Consider the following 15,030-nt stretch of genomic DNA (forward strand, 5'->3'; position numbering starts at 1 on the left):
ATGCCATGACTGCTTCTAGTTCTTCCTATATGCATGGTAGAAGTATGACTAGGAGAAATGCTATTTATCACGTGCCTAGAAAGAATACTATTCATGCTCCTAGGAAAGTAGTAAATGAACCTTCTACAATTTATTGTGCTTTAAATGCTTCCTTTGCTATTTGTAGAAAGGATAGGAAGATAGTTGCTAGGAAGTTAGGGGCAAAATGCAAGGGAGACAAAACTTGCATTTGGGTCCCTAAGGAAATTGTGACTAACCTTGTAGGACCCAACAAGAGTTGGGTACCTAAGTCCCAAGCCTAAATTTGCCTTGCAGGTTTATGCATCCGGGGGTTCAAGCTGGATTATTGATAGCGGATGCACAAACCATATGACGGGGGAGAAGAAGATGTTCACCTCCTACGTCAAGAATAAGGATTCCCAAGATTCAATTATATTCGGTGATGGGAATCAAGGCAAGGTAAAAGGATTAGGTAAAATTGCAATCTCAAATGAGCACTCAATTTCTAATGTGTTTTTAGTTGAGTCCTTGGGATCTAATTTGCTATCTGTTAGTCAATTATGCAACATGGGGTATAACTGTCTATTTACAAATGTAGATGTGTCTGTCTTTAGAAGAAGTGATGGTTCACTAGCTTTTAAGGGTGTATTAGACGGCAAACTTTATTTAGTTGATTTTGCAAAAGAAGAGGCCGGTCTAGATGCATGCTTAATAGCTAAGATTAGCATGGGCTGGCTGTGGCATCGCCGCTTAGCACATGTGGGGATGAAGAACCTTCACAAGCTTCTAAAGGGAGAACACGTGATAGGTTTGACTAACGTGCAATTCGAAAAAGATAGACCTTGTGCAGCTTGTCAAGCAGGTAAACAAGTGGGAGGAGCACATCACAGCAAGAATATGATGACCACTTCAAGACCCCTGGAGCTGCTGCATATGGACCTCTTCGGACCCGTCGCCTATCTGAGCATAGGAGGGAGTAAGTATGGTCTAGTTATTGTTGATGACTTTTCCCGCTTCACTTGGGTGTTCTTTTTGCAGGATAAGTCTGAAACCCAAAGGACCCTCAAGCGCTTCCTCAGGAGAGCTCAAAATGAGTTTGAGCTCAAAGTGAAGAAGATAAGGAGCGACAACGGGTCCGAGTTCAAGAACCTTCAAGTGGAGGAGTTCCTTGAGGAGGAAGGGATCAAGCATGAGTTCTCTGCTCCCTACACACCACAGCAAAATGGTGTGGTAGAGAGGAAGAACAGGACGCTAATCGACATGGCGAGGACTATGCTTGGAGAGTTCAAGACCCCCGAGCGTTTTTGGTCGGAAGCCGTGAACACGGCTTGCCACGCCATCAATAGGGTCTACCTTCACCGCCTCCTCAAGAAGACGTCGTATGAGCTTCTAACCGGTAACAAACCCAATGTATCGTACTTTCGTGTATTTGGGAGCAAGTGCTACATTCTAGTGAAGAGGGGTAGAAATTCTAAGTTTGCTCCCAAAGCAGTAGAAGGGTTTTTTTTAGGTTATGACTCAAATACAAAGGCGTATAGAGTCTTCAACAAATCATCGGGTTTGGTTGAAGTCTCTAGCGACGTTGTATTTGATGAGACTAATGGCTCTCCAAGAGAGCAAGTTGTTGATTGTGATGATGTAGATGAAGAAGATGTTCCGACGGCAGCTATACGAACCATGGCGATTGGGGAAGTACGGCCACAGGAACAAGATGAACGAGATCAACCATCTTCCTCAACTACGGTGCTACCCCCAACTCAAGACGATGAACAGGTTCATCAACAGGAGGCGGTTGATCAAGGGGGAGCACAAGATGATCATGTGATGGAGGAAGATGCGCAACCGGCAACTCCAACCCAAGTTCGAGCGATGATTCAAAGGGATCATCCCGTCGATCAAATTCTGGGTGACATTAGCAAGGGAGTAACTACTCGATCTCGATTAGTTAATTTTTGTGAGCATTACTCCTTTGTCTCTTCTATTGAGCCTTTCAGGGTAGAGGAGGCCTTGCTAGATCCGTACTGGGTGTTGGCCATGCAGGAGGAGCTCAACAACTTCAAGCGCAATGAAGTTTGGACACTGGTGCCTCGTCCGAAGCAAAATGTTGTGGGAACCAAGTGGGTGTTCCGCAACAAACAGGACGAGCACGGGGTGGTGACGAGGAACAAGGCTCGACTTGTGGCAAAAGCTTATGCCCAAGTCGCAGGTTTGGACTTTGAGGAGACGTTTGCTCCTGTGGCTAGGCTAGAATCAATTCGTATCTTGCTAGCATATGCCACTCACCATTCTTTCAGGTTGTACCAAATGGATGTGAAGAGCGCTTTCCTCAATGGGCCAATCAAGGAGGAGGTGTACGTGGAGCAACCCCCTGGCTTCGAGGATGAACGGTACCCCGACCACGTGTGTAAGCTCTCTAAGGCGCTCTATGGACTTAAGCAAGCCCCAAGAGCATGGTATGAATGCCTTAGAGACTTTTTAATTGCTAATGCTTTCAAGGTCGGGAAAGCCGATCCAACTCTTTTTACAAAGACATGTGATGGTGACTTGTTTGTGTGCCAAATTTATGTCGATGACATAATATTTGGTTCTACTAACCAAAAGTCTTGTGAAGAGTTTAGCAGGGTGATGACGCAGAAGTTCGAGATGTCGATGATGGGCGAGTTGAACTACTTCCTTGGGTTCCAAGTGAAGCAACTCAAGGACGGCACCTTCATCTCCCAAACAAAGTACACGCACGATCTGCTAAAGCGGTTTGGGATGAAGGACGCCAAGCCCTTAAAGACTCCGATGGGGACCGACGGACACACCGACCTCAACAAAGGAGGTAAGTCCGTTGATCAAAAAGCATACCGGTCAATGATAGGATCTTTGCTTTACTTATGTGCTAGTAGACCGGATATTATGCTTAGCGTATGCATGTGTGCTAGATTTCAATCCGATCCTAAGGAGTGTCACTTAGTGGCGGTGAAGCGAATTCTTAGATATTTGGTTGCTACGCCTTGCTTCGGGCTCTGGTATCCAAAGGGGTCTACCTTTGACTTAGTTGGATACTCAGACTCCGACTATGCTGGATGTAAGGTCGATAGGAAGAGTACATCAGGGACGTGCCAATTCCTAGGAAGGTCCCTGGTGTCGTGGAACTCTAAGAAACAAACCTCCGTTGCCCTATCCACCGCTGAGGCCGAGTATGTTGCCGCAGCACAGTGTTGCGCGCAACTACTTTGGATGAGGCAAACCCTCCGGGACTTTGGCTACAATCTGAGCAAAGTCCCACTCCTATGTTATAATGAGAGTGCTATCCGCATGGCGGAAAATCCTGTTGAGCACAGCCGCACAAAGCACATAGACATCCGGCATCACTTTTTGAGAGACCACCAGCAAAAGGGAGATATCGAAGTGTTTCATGTTAGCACCGAGAACCAGCTAGCCGATATCTTCACTAAGCCTCTAGATGAGAAGACCTTTTGCAGGTTGCGTAGTGAGCTAAATGTCTTAGATTCGCGGAACCTGAATTGAATTGTAGCATACATGTATTTATGCTTTTGATCATGTTCCTTTTTGCATTTTGTTGCTTATTATGGTGCTCAAGTTGTACAAACACTCCCTGGACCTCACAAGTCCGCTGCAAAGTGATGCACATGTTTAGGGGGAGATGTGTTACAACTTGATCCTTTGAGACTAACCATGTGCTTGAGTTTGATGATTTAGTCTCGAAGGAGGATTGAAAGGGAAGAGGTGGACTTGGACCATGAAAGACTTCCACTGCACTCCGATGAGAGGGTAACTTATTCCAAGTTCATCTTTAGACTCTTATTGCCTTTGTGTTCTCATTTGAAGATTTTGGTAAGGCAATGGGGTTAAAAGGGCCAAGATTGATCCCGTTTTGGTGCTTGATGCCAAAGGGGGAGAAAATAAAGGCCAAAGCGATAAATGGATCAGCTACCACTTGAGAAATTTTGAAAATAGTAGAATAGAGTTTTTGTTTTGTTAAACTCTTTTGTTGTCTCTTATTGTCTCTCTTGTCAAAGTTGGCTTCTTGTGGGGAGAAGTGTTAATTATGGGAAATAGGGGGAGTTTTTGAAATCTTTGATCAATCTCTTTTGGAATGACTCTCTTTATGCTTCAACATGTGTGTTTGACTTAGAGATAGAGATTTGAGTTTGATTTGCAAAAACAAACCAAGTGGTGGCAAAGGATGATCCATATATGCCAAAATTGGATCAAAATCAATTTGAGTTTTATTTGAAGTGATTTTGCACTTGGTCTAGTTGCTTTATGTTGTGTTGGCATAAATCACCAAAAAGGGGGAGATTGAAAGGGAAATGTGCCCTTGGGCCATTTCGAAGTATTTTGGTGATTGAGTGTCAACACAAGTGCTTAAACGTGAATCAATGCCCATGGATGAACAAAGTGCAAATCTAGAGCAAAGGTATGTTTCTAAGTCTTAGTACATTGGTTTTGTGTACTAATATACTTGTCTAAGTATTAGAAACAGGAAGAAGAAGAAAAGAAGAGAGTTGGCTGTGTACAGCCAAGAGGCTGTTTCAGTCTGGGGCACCGGACTGTCCGGTGGTGCACCGGACAGTGTCCGGTGCGCCAGGCTGCCTCGACCTGAAGACGCTGCTCTCGGGAATTTGCCGACGACGTACGGCTAAAATTCACCGGACTGTCCGGTGTGCACCGGACTGTCCGGTGAGTCAACGGTCGGCCGAGCCAACGGTCGGCCGCAGAATCTGCGCGCGACACGTGGTCTGGCCAACGGTCGGAAGTAGGCACCGGACTGTCCGGTGTGCACCGGACTGTCCGGTGCGCCAGATCTGCAACGGTCGGCAACGGTCGGCTGCGCTGTTTATGGAAATAAATCGGGCACCGGACAGTGTCCGGTGTGCACCGGACTGTCCGGTGCGCCCGACGACAGAAGGCAAGATTGGCCTTCTGGATTTGCTCTCAACGGCTCCTAGCTGCCTTGGGGCTATAAAAGGGACCCCTAGGCGCATGGAGGAGATACCCAAGCAACCTTAGAGCATTCCTGATCATCCACACTCAGTCTCTGCGCATCCTATTGTCATTCTAAGTGATTCGAGCTCCGTTCTTGTGAGAACCTTGAGATAGTCTTTTGAGCTCGATTCTTGGTCGTGTGTGTGCGCATTTTGCTGTGGATTTGTGTGTGTTGCTTCTCTCCCTTACTCCGTATTTCTTTGTGAATCTCAAGTGTAAGGGCGAGAGACTCCAAGTTGTGGAGATTCCTCGCAAACGGGATATTGAAAGAAAAGCATAACACTGTGGTATTCAAGTTGATCATTGGATCACTTGAGAGGAGTTGAGTGCAACTCTCGTCCGTTGGGACGCCACAACGTGGAGTAGGCAAGTTTTGTACTTGGCCGAACCACGGGATAAATCACTGTGTCTTCTCTGTGTTGAACTCCTTGTGATTATCATATTGTGCAAGATCTTCTCTCTAGCCACTTGGCATTAACTGTGCTAACACTTAATCAAAGTTTTGTGGCTTAAGTTTTGAAATTGACAGGATCACCTATTCACCCCCCCCCTCTAGGTGCTCTCAAAGACCTACGGATTTTTTACCAAGAAATGGTCTCTACCAGAAATCCGAGAATGTGACCTATGGCAAGGAAACATATGTGGGGTGAGGTGTACGAGCCTCTGGTCTATGATCAATGGCCACAAAACCCCCGTTTTTGTCGGAAATGGCCATGAACGACCATTTTCAAAAATACCGAAGGCTAACACATACGGATTTTTGACCAAGAAATGGTCTCCACCGGAAATTCAATAATGTGATCTATGGCAAGGAAACATATGTGGTGTGAGGTGAATGAGCCTTTGGTCAATGATCAATGGCCACACAACCCCCATTTTTGTCGGAAATAGCCATAAACGACCATTTTCAATAATACCGAAGGCTAACACCTATGGATTTTTGACCAAGAAATGGTCTCCACTAGAAATCCAAGAATATGACCTATGGCAAGGAAACATATGTGGGGTGAGGTGTACAAGCCGCTGGACGATGATCAATAGCCACACAACCCCCATTTTGTCGAAAATTGCATTAATGCCCATTTTCAATAATACCAAACGCTAACACCTACGGATTTTCGACCAAGTAACGGTCTCCACTGGAAATCCAAGAATGTGATCTATGCAAGGAAACATATGTGGGGTTAGGTGTACGAGCCTCTGGTCAATGATCAATGGTCACACAACCCCCACTTTGTCGAAAATAGCCATGAATGACCATTTTCAATAAAACCGAAGGCTAACACCTACGGATTTTTGACGAATAAATGGTCTCCACCAGAAATCCAAGAATGTGATCTATGGCAAGGAAACATATGTGGTGTGAGGTGTACGAGCCACTAGTCAATGATCAATGGCCACACAACCCCCATTTTTGTCAAAAATAGCAGGAACGACCATTTTCAATAATACCGAAGGCTAACACCAACAGATTTTTCCACCAAGAAATGGTCTCCACCAGAAATCGAAGAATGTGAACTATGGCAAGGAAACCTATGTGGGGTGAGGTGTACGAGCCTCTGGTTGATGATCAAAGGCCACACAACCCCTATTTTTTTCGAAAATAGCATGAACGACCATTTTCAATAATATCGAAGGCTAACACCTGCGAATTTTTGACCGAGAAATGGCCTCCACCAGAAATCCAAGAATGTGATCTATGGCAAGGAAACATATGTGGGGTGATGTGAACGAGCCTCTGTCAATGATCAATGGCAACACAACCCCGATTTTTGTCGAAAATTGCAATGAATGATAATTTACAATAATACCCGAGGTTAACACCTACAGATTTTTTACCAAGAAATGATCTCCACCAGAATTCCGAGAATGTGATTTATGGCAAGATAACATATGTGGTGTGAGGTGAACGTGCCTCTAGTCAATGATCAATGGCCACATAACCCCCATTTTTGTTGAAAATAGCAGGAACCACCATTTTCAATAATACCGAAGTCTAACACCAACAGATTTTTCACCAAGAAATGGTCTCCACCAGAAATCCAAGAATGTGATCTATGGCAAGGAAACATATGTGAGGTGAGGTGTACGAGCCTCTGGTTGATGATCAAAGGCCACACAACCCCTATTTTTGTCGAAAATAACATGAACGACCATTTTCAATAATATCGAGGCTAACACCTACGAATTTTTGACCGAGAAATGGCCTCCACCAGAAATCCAAAAATGTGATCTATGGCAAGGAAACTTATGAGTGGTGATGTGAACGAGCCTCTGGTCAATGATCAATGGCCACACAACCCCGATTTTTGTCGAAAATAGCCATGAATGATCATTTTGAATAATACCCGAGGCTAACACCTACGGATTTTTGACCAAGAAATGATCTCGACCAGAATTTCGAGAATGTGATTTATGGCAAGGAAACATATGTGGGGTGAGGTGAACGAGCCTCTGGTCAATGATCAATGGCCACACAACCCCCATTTTTGTCGAAAATAGCCATGAACGACCATTTTCAATAATACCGAAGGCTAACACCAACAGATTTTTGACCAAGAAATGGTCTCCGCCAGAAATCTAAGAATGTGACCTATGGCAAGGAAACATATGTGGGGTGAGGTGTACGAGCCTCTGGTCGATGATCAATGGCCACACAACCCCCCATTTTTCGGTAATAGCCACAAACGACCATTCAATAATACTGAAGGCTAACACCTACGGATTTTTGACCAAGAAATGGTCTACACCAGAAATCCAAGAATGTGATCTATGGCAAGAAAACATATATGGGGTGAGGTGAACGAACCTCTGGTCAATGATCAATTGCCACAAAACACCCATTTTTGTTCAAAATAGCCATGAACAACCATTTTCAATAATACCGAAGGCTAACACCTATGGATTTTCGACGAAGAAATGGTCTCCACTAGAAATCCAAAAATGTGATCTATGGTAAGGAAACATATGTGGGTGACATGTACAAGCCTCTAGTCAATGATCAATGGCCACACAACCCCCATTTTGTCGAAAATAGCATGAACGACCATTTTTAATAATACCGAAGGCTAACACCAACAGAGTTTTCACCAAGAAATGGTCTCCACCAGAAATCCATGGATGTGATCTATGGAAGGAAACATATGTGGGGTGAGGTGTATGAGCCTCTGATTGATGATCAAAGTCCACACAACCCCTATTTTTGTCGAAAATAGCATGAACGACCATTTTCAATAAAACCGAAGGCTAACACCTACAGATATTTGACCAAGAAATGGTCTCCACCAGAAATCCAAGAATGTGATTTATGGCAAGAAACATATGTGGGGTGAGGTGAATGTGCCTGTGTCAATGATAAATTGCCACACAACCCCATTTTTGTCGAAAATAGCCATGAATGACCATTTTCAATAATATCCGAGGCTAACACCTTCAGATTTTTGACCAAGAAATGGTCTCCAAAAGAAATCCAAGAATGTGATCTATGGCAAGGAAACATATGTAGGGTGAGGTGAACGAGCCACTGGCAATGATCAATGGCCACACAACCCCCATTTTTGTCGTGAATAGCCATGAACGACCATTTTCAATAATACCGAAGGCTAACACCTACTGATTTTTTACCATGAAACGGTCTCCTTCAGAAATCCAAGAATATGACTTATGGCAAGGAAACATATCTGGGGTGAGGTGTACGAGCCTCTGGTCGATGATCAATGGCCACACAACCCCCATTTTTTTGTCGGAAATAGCCATAAACGACCATTTTCAATAATACCGAAGGCTAACACCTATGAATTTTTGACCAAGAAATGGTCCCCACCAGAAATCAAAGAATGTGATCTATGGCAAGAAAACATATGTGGTGTGAGGTGAACTAGCCTCTGGTCAATGATCAATGGCCACAAAACCCACATTTTTGTCGAAAATAGCCATGAACGACCATTTTCAATAATACCTAAGGCTAACACCTAATGATTTCTGTCGAAGAAATGGTCTCAAATAGAAATCCAAAAATGTGATCTATGTCAAGAAAACCTATGTGGGGTGAGGTGTACGAGCCTCTAATTAATGATCAATGCCGACACAACCCCCATTCTTATCGAAAAATAGCATGAACGGCCATTTTCAATAATACCAAAGGCTAACACCCAGCGGATTTTTACCAAGAAATGGTCTCCACCAGAAATCCAAGAATGTGATCTATGGCAAGGAAACATATGTTGGGTGAGGGGTACAAGCGTCTGGTTGATGATCAAAAGCCACACAAACCCTATTTTGTCGAAAAATAGCATGAACGACCATTTTCAATAATACCGAAGGCTAACACCTACTGATTTGTGACAAAGAAATGGTCTCCACCAGAAATCCAAGAATGCAATCTATGGCAAGAAAACATATGTGGGTGCGGTGAACGTGCCTTTGGTCAATGATCAATGGTCGCACAACCCCCATTTTTGTCGAAAATAGCCATGAACGACCATTTTCAATAATACCGAAAGCTAACACCTAAAGATTTTTGACCAAGAAATGGTCCCCACCCGAAATCCAAGAATATGATCTATGACAAGAAAACAAATGTGGGGTGAGGTGAACGAGCCTCTGGCCAATGATCAATTGCCACAAACCCCCATTTTTGTTGAAAATAGCCATTAACGACCATTTTCAAAAATACCGAAGGCTAACACCTATGGATTTTTGACGAAGAAATGGTCTCCACTAGGAATCCAAGAATGTGATATATGGCAAGGAAACATATGTGGGTGAGGTGTACGAGCCTCTAGTCAATGATCAATGGCCACACAACCCCCATTTTTGTCGAAAATAGCATGAACAACCATTTTCAATAATACCGAAGGCTAACACCAACGGATTTTTCACCAAGAAATGGTCTCCACCAGAAATCCAAGAATGTGAACTATGGCAAGGAAGCATATGTGGGGTGAGGTGTACGAGCCTCTGATTGATGATTAAAGGCCACACAACCCCTATTTTTTGTCGAAAATAGCATGAACGACCATTTTTAATAATACCAAAGGCTAACACTTACAGATTTTTGACCAAGAAATGGTCTCCACCAGAAATCCAAGAATGTGATCTATGGATAGGAAATATATGTGGGGTGTGGTGAATGAGCCACTAGTCGATGATCAATAGCCACACAATGCCCATTTTTGTCGAAAATAGCCATGAACCATTTTCTATAATACCGAAGGCTAACACCTATGGATTTTTAACCAAGAAATGGTCTCCACCAGAAATCCAAGAATGTGACCTATGGCAAGGAAACATATGTGGGGTCAGGTGTTCGAGCCTCTGGTCGATGATCAATGGCCACACAACCCCCATTTTTGTCGAAAATTGCATCAACGCCCCTTTTCAATAATACCAAACGCTAACACCTACAGATTTTTAATCAAGTAATGGTCTCCACTGGAAATCCAAGAATGTGATCTATGGCAAGGAAACATATGTGGGGTGAGGTGTACGAGCCTCTGGTCAATGATCAATTGCCACACAACCCCATTTCTGTCGAAAATAACCGGAACGACCATTTTCAATAATACAGAAGGCTAACACCTACGAATTTTTGACCAAGAAATGGTCTCCACCAGAAATCCAAGAATGTGATCTATGGCAAGGAAACATATGTGGGGCAAGGTGAATGAGCCTCTGGTCAATGATCAATGGCCACACAACCCATTTTTTGTCGAAAATTGCCATGAATGACCATTTTCAATAATACCCAAGGCTAACACCTACAGATTTTTTACCAAGAAATGGTCTCCACTAGAAATCCAATAATGTGATCTATTGCAAGAAAACATATGTGGGGTGAGGTGAACGAGCCTCTGGTCAATGATCAATTGCCACAAAACCCCCATTTTTGTTGAAAATAGCCATGAACGACCATTTTCAATAATACCGTAGGCTAACACGTACGGATTTTTGACCAAGAAATGGTCTCCACCAGAAATCCAGGAATGTGACCTATGGCAAGGAAACATATGTGGGGCAGGTGTTCGAGCCTCTGGTCGATGATCAATGGCCACACAACCCCCATTTTTGTCAAAAATTGCATCAACACCCATTTTTAATAATACCAAACGCTAACACCTATGGATTTTCGACCAAGTAATGGTCTCCGCTGGAAATCCAAGAATGTGATTTATGGCAAGGAAACATATGTGGGGTGAGGTGTACGAGCCTCTGGTCAATGATCAATTGCCACACAACCCCATTTCTATCGAAAATAACCGGAACGACCATTTTCAATAATACAGAAGGCTAACACCTACGAATTTTTGACCAAGAAATGGTCTCCACCAGAAATCCAAGAATGTGATCTATGGCAAGTAAACATATGTGGGGCAAGGTGAATGAGCCTCTGGTCAATGATCAATGGCCACACAATCCATTTTTTGTCGAAAATTGCCATGAATGACCATTTTCAATAATACCCAAGGCTAACACCTACAGATTTTTTACCAAGAAATGGTCTCCACTAGAAATCCAAGAATGTGATCTATGTCAAGAAAACATAAGTGAGGTGAGGTAAACAAGCTTCTGGTCAATGATCAATGGCCACACAACCCCCATTTTTGTCGTAAAGAGCCATGAATGACCATTTTCAATAATACCGAAGGGTAACACCTACGGATTTTTGACCAAGAAATGGTCTCCACCAGAAATCCAAAAATGTGATCCATGGTAAGAAGACATTTGTGGGGTGAGGAGAACGAGCCTCTGGTCAATGATCAATGGCCACAAAATGGCCATGTTTGTCGACAATAACCATGAATGACCATTTACAATAATACCGAAGGCTAACACCTACGGATATTTTACGAAGAAATGGTCTCCGCTAGAAATTCAAGAATGTGATCTATGGTAAGGAAACATTGTAGGGTGAGGTGTATGAGCTTCTAGTCAATGATCAATGGCCACACAACCCCCATTTTTGTCAAAAATAGCATGAACGACCATTTTCAATAATACCGAAGGCTAACACCAACGGATTTTCACCAAGAAATGGTCTCCACCAGAAATCTAAGAATGTGATCTATGGCAAGGAAACATATGTGGGGTGATGTGTACGAGCCTCTTGTTGATGATCAAAGGCCACACAACCCCTATTTTTTGTCGAAAATAGCATAAATGACAATTTTCAATAATATCGAAGGCTAACACCTACAGATTTTTGACCAAGAAATGGTCTCCACCAGAAATCCAAGAATGTGATTTCTGGCAAGAAAACATATGGGGTGAGGTGAATGTTCCTCTGGTCAATGATCAATGGCCACACAACCCCCAATCTTGTCGAAAATAGCCATGAATGACCATTTTCAATAATTCTGAATGCTAACACCTAAGAATATTTGACCAAGAAATGGTCACCACCAGAAATCCAAGAATGTGACCTATGGGAAGGAAACTTATGTGGGGTGAGGTGTACGAGCCTCTGGTCGATGATCAATGGCCACACAACCCCCATTATTGTCGGAAATAGCCATGAACGACCATTTTCAATAATACCGAAGGCTTAACACCTACATATTTTTGACCAAGAAATGGTCTCCACCAGAAATCCAAGAATGTGATCTATGGCTTGGAAACTATGTGGTGTGAGGTGGATGAGCCTTTGGTCAATGATCAATGGCCACACAACCCCCATTTTTGTCGGAAATAGCCATAAACGACCATTTTCAATAATACCGAAGGCAAACACCTATGTATTTTTGACCAAGAAATGGTCTCCACTAGAAATCCAAGAATATGACCTATGGCATGGAAACATATGTGGGGTGAGGTGTACAAGCCGCTGGACGATGATCAACCCCCATTTTTGTCGAAAATTGCATTAATGCCCATTTTCAATAATACCAAACGCTAACACCTACGGATTTTCGACCAAGTAATGGTCTCCACTGGAAATCAAAGAATGTGATCTTTGCAAGGAAACATATGTGGGGTTAGGTGTACGAGCCTCTGGTCAATGATCAATGGCCACACAACCCCCACTTTGTCGAAAATAGCCATGAATGACCATTTTCAATAATACCGAAGGCTAACACCTACGGATTTTTGACGAATAAATGGTCTCCACCAGAAATCCAAGAATGCGATCTATGGCAAGGAAACATATGTGGTGTGAGGTGTACGAGCCACTAGTGAATGATCAATGGCCACACAACCCTATTTTTGTCGAAAATAGCAGGCACGACCATTTTCAATAATACCGAAGGCTAACACCAACAGAATTTTCCACCAAGAAATGGTCTCCACCAGAAATCCAAGAATGTGAACTATGGCAAGGAAACATATGTGGGGTGAGGTGTACGAGCCTCTGGTTGATGATCAAAGGCCACACAACCCCTATTTTTGTCGAAAATAGCATGAACGACCATTTTCAATAATATCGAAGGCTAACACCTACGAATTTTTGACCGAGAAATGGCCTCCACCAGAAATCCAAGAATGTGATCTATGGCAAGGAAACGTATGTGGGGTGATGTGAACGAGCCTCTGGTCAATGATCAATGGCCACACAACCCCGATTTTTGTCGAAAATTGCAATGAATGATAATTTACAATAATACCCGAGGCTAAAACCTACGGATTTTTGACCAAGAAATGATCTCCACCAGAATTCCAAGAATGTGATTTATGGCAAGATAACATGTGTGGGGTGAGGTGAACGTGCCTCTAGTCAATGATCAATGGCCACACAACCCCCATTTTTGTCGAAAATAGCAGGAACCACCATTTTCAATAATACCGAAGGCTAACACCAACAGATTTTTCACCAAGAAATGGTCTCCACCAGAAATCCAAGAATGTGATCTATGGCAAGGAAACATATGTGAGGTGAGGTGTACGAGCCTCTGGTTGATGATCAAAGGCCACACAACCCCTATTTTTGTCGAAAATAACATGAACGACCATTTTTAATAATATCGAAGGCTAACACCTACGAATTTTTGACCGAGAAATGGCCTCCACCAGAAATCCAAGAATGTGATCTATGGCAAGGAAACATATGAGTGGTGATGTGAACGAGCCTCTAGTCAATGATCAATGGCCACACAACCCCGATTTTTGTCGAAAATAGCCATGAATGATCATTTTGAATAATACCCGAGGCTAACACCTACGGATTTTTGACCAAGAAATGATCTCCACCAGAATTCCGAGAATGTGATTTATGGCAAAGAAACATATGTGGGGTGAGGTGAACGAGCCTCTGGTCAATGATCAATGGCCACACAACCCCCATTTTTGTCGAAAATAGCCATGAACGACCATTTTCAATAATACCGAAGGCTAACACCAACAGATTTTTGACCAAGAAATGGTCTCCGCCAGAAATCCAAGAATGTGACCTATGGCAAGGAAACATATGTGGGGTGAGGTGTACGAGCCTCTGGTCGATGATCAATGGCCACACAACCCCCATTTTTTCGGTAATAGCCACAAACGACCATTCAATAATACCGAAGGCTAACACCTACGGATTTTTGACCAAGAAATGGTCTCCACCAGAAATCCAAGAATGTGATCTATGGCAAGAAAACATATATGGGGTGAGGTGAACGAACCTCTGGTCAATGATCAATTGCCACAAAACACCCATTTTTGTTCAAAATAGCCATGAACAACCATTTTCAATAATACCGAAGGCTAACACCTATGGATTTTCGACGAAGAAATGGTCTCCACTAGAAATCCAAAAATGTGATCTATGGCAAGGAAACATATGTGGGTGACATGTACAAGCCTCTAGTCAATGATCAATGGCCACACAACCCCCATTTTGTCGAACATAGCATGAACGACCATTTTTAATAATACTGAAGGCTAACACCAACAGAGTTTTCACCAAGAAATGGTCTCCACCAGAAATCCATGGATGTGATCTATGGAAGGAAACATATGTGGGGTGAGGTGTATGAGCCTCTAATTGATGATCAAAGGCCACACAACCCCTATTTTTGTCGAAAATAGCATGAACGACCATTTTCAATAATATCG

Source organism: Zea mays, chromosome 6 (assembly GCF_902167145.1).
Source record: "Zea mays cultivar B73 chromosome 6, Zm-B73-REFERENCE-NAM-5.0, whole genome shotgun sequence".
Lineage (NCBI taxonomy): Eukaryota > Viridiplantae > Streptophyta > Magnoliopsida > Poales > Poaceae > Zea > Zea mays.